Source organism: Pan troglodytes, chromosome 10 (assembly GCF_028858775.2).
Source record: "Pan troglodytes isolate AG18354 chromosome 10, NHGRI_mPanTro3-v2.0_pri, whole genome shotgun sequence".
Classification (NCBI taxonomy): Eukaryota; Metazoa; Chordata; class Mammalia; order Primates; family Hominidae; genus Pan; species Pan troglodytes.
In genome coordinates this window covers 112,825,215-112,832,435 of record NC_072408.2, presented here as the reverse complement: position 1 = coordinate 112,832,435, position 7,221 = coordinate 112,825,215, and the positions used below count along the sequence as shown (strand labels likewise).

The following is a 7,221-nucleotide window of genomic DNA, read 5'->3' as shown; positions in this document are numbered from 1 at the left end:
AGAAAAAAAATCCAAAATTAGTAAAGAAAAATATAAGAATTAACAGATCCTTTAAATTTGTTTTAAATATTTTTAAGATTTAAAAAGTATTTAGAGTTTGTAATTCCTAGTAGGAAAACATTATTTGAATGAATACCCTAAAGGCAAACCACTGTAAAATGCTTCAGCTGCATTTGGGGGAGAGGGGTAGGGATTATCTTCAAAGCACCCCAGCTCTCTTGATGAGAAGGTCAGAGATACATTGGTTTGTATTATTGCGACATCCATAAGGTGATCTAGGTTGCTTTTCCTTCAGCAAGGGCTTTATTTATCAGAAGGGCATTACACTTGACCTCCAAATTTGGCTGACAATTTACTGATGAGATTCATAACCTTTGGGTTGCTCTGGTATTTTGACATATTTGCTGGGTTCTGAGCCACATCCTGGAAGGCCACCATAACTTCTGGATCCTGCATGGCTGCAAGAACCTCTGGATCACTAAGAATTTCATTGAGTCCAGGCATTCCGGCCATTCCAGGCATGCCCTCTCCCATTCCAGGCATTCCTCTGGGAAAATTAGCAGGCATTCCCCCCAGGAAAGCCACCCGGAAAAGAGCCATACTGAGCTCCTGACTGTCATCTGGCTTCTTCCTCCCTCTGGGCTCTCTCGTGCTTTTCTCGAGCCTTCTTAACTTGTTCTATTCTTTCTTTGATCTCTCGCTCTTCACGTTTTCGCTCATACTTTCTCCGATGTTCTTCAATTTTCTGTGCCCTAGGTTGAACTTCTTTCAGCATTGCACTAACATCTTCATCATAATCCAATTTACAGGCAAGGGCAAGATCATGGGCTGCTTCTTCCCAGTGGCCTAGAAGTCTGTGTGCTTTCCCTTGCCACTTGTAAGGCTGAGCTGAATCAGGATTTATTTCAATGGCTCTGTCACAGTCTCGAATGGCAGCATTTGGCTTCTGTAATTTGACGAAGACACTGGCCCTCTTGGCATACAAAATGGCCAAGCGAGGATTCAGCTTGATGGCATCTGTGAATAAGTCAGTGGCTTTCTGGAGTTCACCATCATTTAGGGTTTCAATAGCAGCCACTTTCTTATCATTTGCCCGATCCATCATCTCCTCCATTATCTCTGCATTTTAATCTCCCATTTCTTGAGGGGCATCAGTGTCTGGTTCAATCACACCTTCTTTATCAATTTCTAGATCACTTTTCTCACTTGATTGTTCGTCTGCCTTTAAGTCTTCCTCCACCCTCTTACTATCAGGTTTTTCTTCCTTGGTATTTTCTTCTGATTTAGCTTTCTGAGTAGCAGGTGGTACTTTACCCACCGTGCTCTCCACCCACTCCCTCAGGAAATGCATTTCCTCGGTGTGCAGAATGCTCGGATCCTGCTTACACATTTTCACAAAGGCCCAAAGCTCATTCACTTTGTGGGGGTCCATGGTAGGGAGGTGGTTGTCGAAGCTGTGGGACTGTGGCCCGGTTCCAGGCCCAGGCGCTGGCTCCGCATGACCGTGCAGAAGGGGTGGAAATTCCCAGAGTTTTTAAAGTTCTGTGCCAGGAACTGGGAACAAAGACCAGATATATTTTTAAAATTATACCACAGTGCTCAAGTGAGCTACCACAATAGCTCACTTTACACGAGCTAATGATGTCAAGTGTTTTGCATAGTACCCAGCATATGGCAAGAGCTCAATAAATAGTAAATGTGATAATAAAGAAATAGATACAACAACAACAGTAATAATTGTAGTTAGCAATTATAGTAGTAGTACTAAAGAAGGAGTTAAGTTGTCAGGTTTACAGCATACATGGAGTCTGGATTTGGGGATCCATATAGTTAAATTTGAAACACAAGCTATAGACCAATAGAAGAAGTGCGTGATTTGCAGTATCCCTGGGCTTCTAGCTGTAAGTGCTCAAACCTCTTTAGCTGAGGGTCAAGATTTGTACTAGAACTGCTATCCTTAGACTTTGGTGGGCACCAGGATCATGGGTGAAGCTTCTTAAACATAGAGACACATGGATCTCATTATTCTAATTGTAGGGCTAGTGTGGGAACAGAGCACCTGAATTTTTTTAACAAGTTTTTTAACAAGTTTTCCAGGTGATAATAATTCATGTTAAAGGTGGAGAAACCACTGCCCTAGAGCCTCTATGTGAGAATCAAGTTGTCCAAGCTGTGAGAGAAGGCTGGAGAAACCGGACGGAGATGTGGCAGAACTGTTGATTTCCTGCCTGACAGCCATTATTTCTCTTTTGTACTTGCCACCAGGACAACAGTTTGGTCTTAGGTAATGGCAGCCATACTGCTCTGGAAAGGCTGGGTCCTCCTCCAGCCCCAGGGGTAAGTCGTGATTTGTGAAAGCCACTCAGGGTACTCTCCCTTCACTTGCCTCCAGAAAGTCTGTGTGGCCAGGTGATGCAACGCTGGCCAGCAGGCATGAGGGGAGATCATTTGGGGGATGGGAATGGCTATCATTGTTGGTTAGATTAAAAAGATAAGGAGGAAGGTTTCCCCTTTCTGCCTTCAAACTTATAGTTGGCAAGTGATACCTGGAGGTGGATCAGTTATCTTGGAAACATGAGGGAAGCAAGCCTAGGAAGATGGGCTGGCACAGTGAGCATGGTACAGTGGAAAGAAGTCTTTGCTCTCAAAAAAGGGTCCTTGAAGACATCATTGAGCTAATGGGAGAATCTGTCCAGGAGCCACTTTCCCTCAGGTGTTCTTAATACAACTAACAGAGGCTATCTAATGGGATTTTTTTTCTATTCTTGAGTAAGGCCCCAAAAGTTACTCCTACAGGCTCCTCTCCCCTCCTGTCAACGTTATATCAAGGGAAGTCCTAGGCTAGACTTCTCAATCTTGGAACTATTGAAATTTTGGACCCGATGGCTCTGTGTTATGAAGGGCTGTGCTGTGCATTGTAGAATATTTAACAGCATCCCTGCTCCTCAGCCTCCTAGATGCCAGCAGCACCCCTCTAGGTGTGACAACCAAAAGTGCCTCATGACATTGACAAATGTCCACAGGAAGCGAGTGAGGGAGACAGCACTATCCCTCACTGAGAGCCATTGCTGTCTGTGGACAATCCTGTTTAGGCCCCCTTCCCTTGGTTTAAGATGGAGAGAATTATTCACAGACACTAATATGTCCTCACTATGCCCATACTGGCAGCTGTGCAAACTTGTGGGCTCCAGGCCTCCACTGGGTTGGAGATGAGCATAATTATAGAGTTCTTGGGAGAACTTTGGGATGCCTGGATGTTTTGGGACACCCAAGGACTGTTGCCAGACTCTGGCCTGGAGAAGTTTAAAGGCAAGAAACTGGTGGAGTGTTATGTGGCAGAACAGCAAGAGTGGAGGCCTCTGTGGCAGGGGACGGATGGGGAAGCCATGCCAGATCATCATGGAAGGATTCACCCCGGGAAGTTTGAGGCAGGTGAGGGCTGTGTAGGGTGTATGGGGGAAGGTGGTGGTAATCGGTCAGTGGCAGATGGATTATCTTTGCTCAAAAATGGTGAGGTAGGAAGTAGCTAAGGTGAGAATCTCCAATAACCACAAAAATGTCTCCATCTGCCATCAGATGGCCACAATGCCAGGTAACAATGGCACCAACTGATTAGGATCTTCCTCTCATTCCTGTTCTGCCCTGTAGAGATCAGAGAAGCAACATTAGCAAGCGAGAGACAGCTGGAGCAAGGAACAGAAAGATACCCCCTGTCCTCCCTACTCATTGGAGGCTTTCTAGCTTCAGCCTAGCATGAACTGGGTAAAAAGGAGGGGCTGGAATATGAGGAAGAACCTTTAACTTGGATAAGAAATTGAGATTTTGATATTAGACTGGGCTGGACTTTTATCACCTGGTAAATGAGATGATTAGTTAATACCTAATAGTAATCAGAAAAACTAAGGACTCTTCCCAAGCTATCATATATGGCAGGTCAGCAAACTTTTCTGGAAATGGAATATAGAGTAGACATTTTAGGCTTGGTGAGCCCTGGGGTCTCTGTTGCAAATACTCATCAATTCTATCTGTTTCACCTACTCCATCTACTACTATAATGTGAATGCAGCCACAGACAATATGGAAATGAATGGGCATGGCTGTGTTCCTATAAAACTTCATTTAAAAAACAAGCTGCTGGTTGGATTTGTCCTATGGGCCATTGTTTACCTAATCAAGGGGTTCACGGTTTGGGGTTGGGGAGCTGTGAGCTGTTAGTGAAGTTTTGAAAGACTAAATGTGTCTTCTGCTTAGCACTTACTGAATACAGCATGTCTGATAAACCAGTTACAAATACCTGTCTTAATTCCTTATTGCTGAAGCCGCTTTTCTATTACTTGTGGCTGAATCAGACACAGAAGAATACCAGGGCACCTGACTTGTAGCCATCGTTATCTTTATCATCCATCTGAATGTTTTGTTTGACAGGGATTATTTGGATCTGGGTGGGAATTCAGTGATCGGTGGTGGTGGTGTTGTTGTTTAATTGTGGTAAAAAAAAAAAAAAAACAACAACATGAGGGCAGGGTGCGGTGGCTCACACCTGTAATCCCAGCGCTTTGGGAGGCCGAGGCGGGTGGATCACCTGAGTTCAGGAGTTTGAGACGAGCCTGACCAACATGGTGAAACCCCATCTCTACTAAAAGATACAAAAATTAGCTGGGCATGGTGGCGTGCACGTGTAATCCCAGCTATTCGGGTGGCTGAGGCAGGAGAATCGCTTGAACTTGGGAGGCAGGGGTTGCAATGAGCTGAGATGATGCCATTGCACTCCAGCCTGGGTGACAGAGCAAGACTCCATCTCAAAACAAACAAACAGACAAAGAAACCCGTGAAATTTACCATCTTAACCATTTTTAAGTGTATAGTTCAGTAATGTTAAGTATTAAATAGATTCATGTTGTTGGAAATAGATATTCAGAACTTTTTCAACTTGTAAAACTGAAACTCTATATGCATTAAACAACGCTCCCCCTTCTCCTCTCCCTCAGTCCCTGGCAACCACCATTCTACTTTCTGTCTTTATGAATTTGAGTATTCTAGGTGCCTCACATAGGAAAATCATGTAATATTTGTCTTTTTGTGATCTATTTATTTTGTGATTGATTTAGCATAATGTCATCAAGGTTCCTCCATGTTGCAGTATGAAACAGGATTTCCTCCCTTTTAAAGGCTGACAAGTATTCTGTTGTGTGTATAAACCACTTTTTGTTTATGCATTCATCTATGGATGGACACTTGAGTTACTTCCACCTTTTGGCTGCTATGCTATGCAAATACTGCTATAAACACAAGTATGAAAATATATCTTTGAGATTCTGCTTTCAGTTCTTTTGGTATATAACCAAAAGTGGGATCGTGGAGGTCATACAGTAGATCTATGTATTAGTCTTTTCTTGCACTGGTATAAAGAAATACCTGAGACTGGGTAATTTATAAAGAAAAGAGGTTTAATTGGCTCATAGTTCTGCAGGCTGTACAGGAAGCATAGTGATATCATCCTCTGGGAAGGCCTCAGGGAGCTTACAATCATGGTGGAAGCCAATTGGGAAGTGAGGCATCTTACATGACAGGAGCAGGAGGAAGAGAGAGAGGGGGGAGATGCTATACACTTTTAAACAACCAGATCTGACAATAACTCAGTCACTCAGTATCATGAGAATAGCACTGAGAGGATGGTGCTAACCCACTCATGAGAACCCCACCCCTGGGATCCAATCACCTCCCACCAGGCCCCACCTCCAACACTAGGGATTACAATTCAACATGAGATTTGGTGGGGACACAGATGGAAACCATATCATTCTATTTTTAATTGTTTGAGGAACCTCCATACTGTTTCCCACAGTGGTTGTACTATTTTACAATTCCATAGACAGTGCTATTATTTTTGTTTTTAAAGAGAGTATGGGTATTTATTTTTATGAGTAAAATCATTCTTTTTCCTTGGCCCTCTCCAACTTCCTTTGACCTAACTGACACAAGGCCATCCTTCTGGCGTAGGATTTTCTGTGACCTCTGCAGATTAAGTTGGCTCCCTTCAACATACCCCCAGCACCCTGTACCTCCCCTTCTAAAACACTCTCTATGCTTTGGTTGGCAGCTTTCACCTGTCTTCCTCAGTGAAAACTCTGTGAGGGCAGAGCTGGGCTTGCCTTCTTCCCTGCTGGGTGTCTGGCCCAGTTGGCAGCACATAGTAGGTGCTCATTAAATGAATGTTTCTTGACTGAATGAGTTGCAGCCTCCCCTCTAACCCTTGCCTTTCCTTCTCTCCCTTTCCAGTTCTGCTGTCAAGTGGCCTATTGGAGAAAAGGGCATGGATGATGAAAATACAGATGAGAAAAAGGGGTAAGGAATTCTGTGCAAATGAACTACATTCAGCAACAGCAAATTCACTGCATTCTTTAGAAGCCTATGAAAATCTGGCAGACAAAAAAGGGTCTTGTGAGTGGGTGTCAAATGATGAGTGTAACCATGGATGGACATTTTTTAGAAGTGGGGAAAGAGATGAGGAATTGCTATGTCCTCTTAGACAAGAGAGAACAGTGTCTTCCAATTTTAAAATGTCTCTCTTTTTCTATAAAAGGCTTAATTGATGTTTTAGGGGGATTTTCTTCCTTGGAAAAGCAAATTCTGCTGTGTTAGCATCAACAAGGAAGCCTTCCCTGGAATGAAGCAGTCTCTTGCAGGTGAAAACATAGAGAAATTCTGCTCCACACCTTGTATGCTCAGGGGCATATATTGACAGAGAAAAGATTGATTTTTTGTGTTCCTTCTTTAAAAATATTTTTATTTTGAGTTAGTACCAGATCTACAAAAAAAGTTGCAAGAATAGCACAGAGAATTCCTGACTATTCTTATCTAGACTTCCCAAAGGTTAACATTTTTACCACATTTGCCTTATTATTCTCTGTCTACAAGTTAGCATTTCTTTTTCTGACTTGCTCAAGAGGAAATTGTAGACATGATGTCCCTTCACCTCTTTTTTTTTTTTTTGAGACAGAGTCTCACTTTGTCGCCCAAGCTGGAATGCAGTGGTGCTATCTCAGCTCACTGCAAGCTCTGCCTCCCGGGTTCATGCCATTCTTCTGCCTCAGCCTCCTGAGTAGCTGAGACTACAGGTGCCTGCCACCACGCCCGGCTAATTTTTTTGTATTTTTAGTAGAGACGGGGTTTCACCATGTTAGCCAGGATGGTCTCAATCTCCTGACCTTGTGATCCTCC

The 7,221-nt window shown here is 43.4% G+C and overlaps 1 pseudogene; it reads right to left on the bottom strand.

The window, feature by feature from the left end:
* Positions 1–293: 293 nt before the first annotated feature.
* LOC129136621 (hsc70-interacting protein-like) lies at positions 294–1,432 on the bottom strand (annotated as a pseudogene).
* Between the last annotated feature and the right edge of the window lie 5,789 nt (positions 1,433–7,221).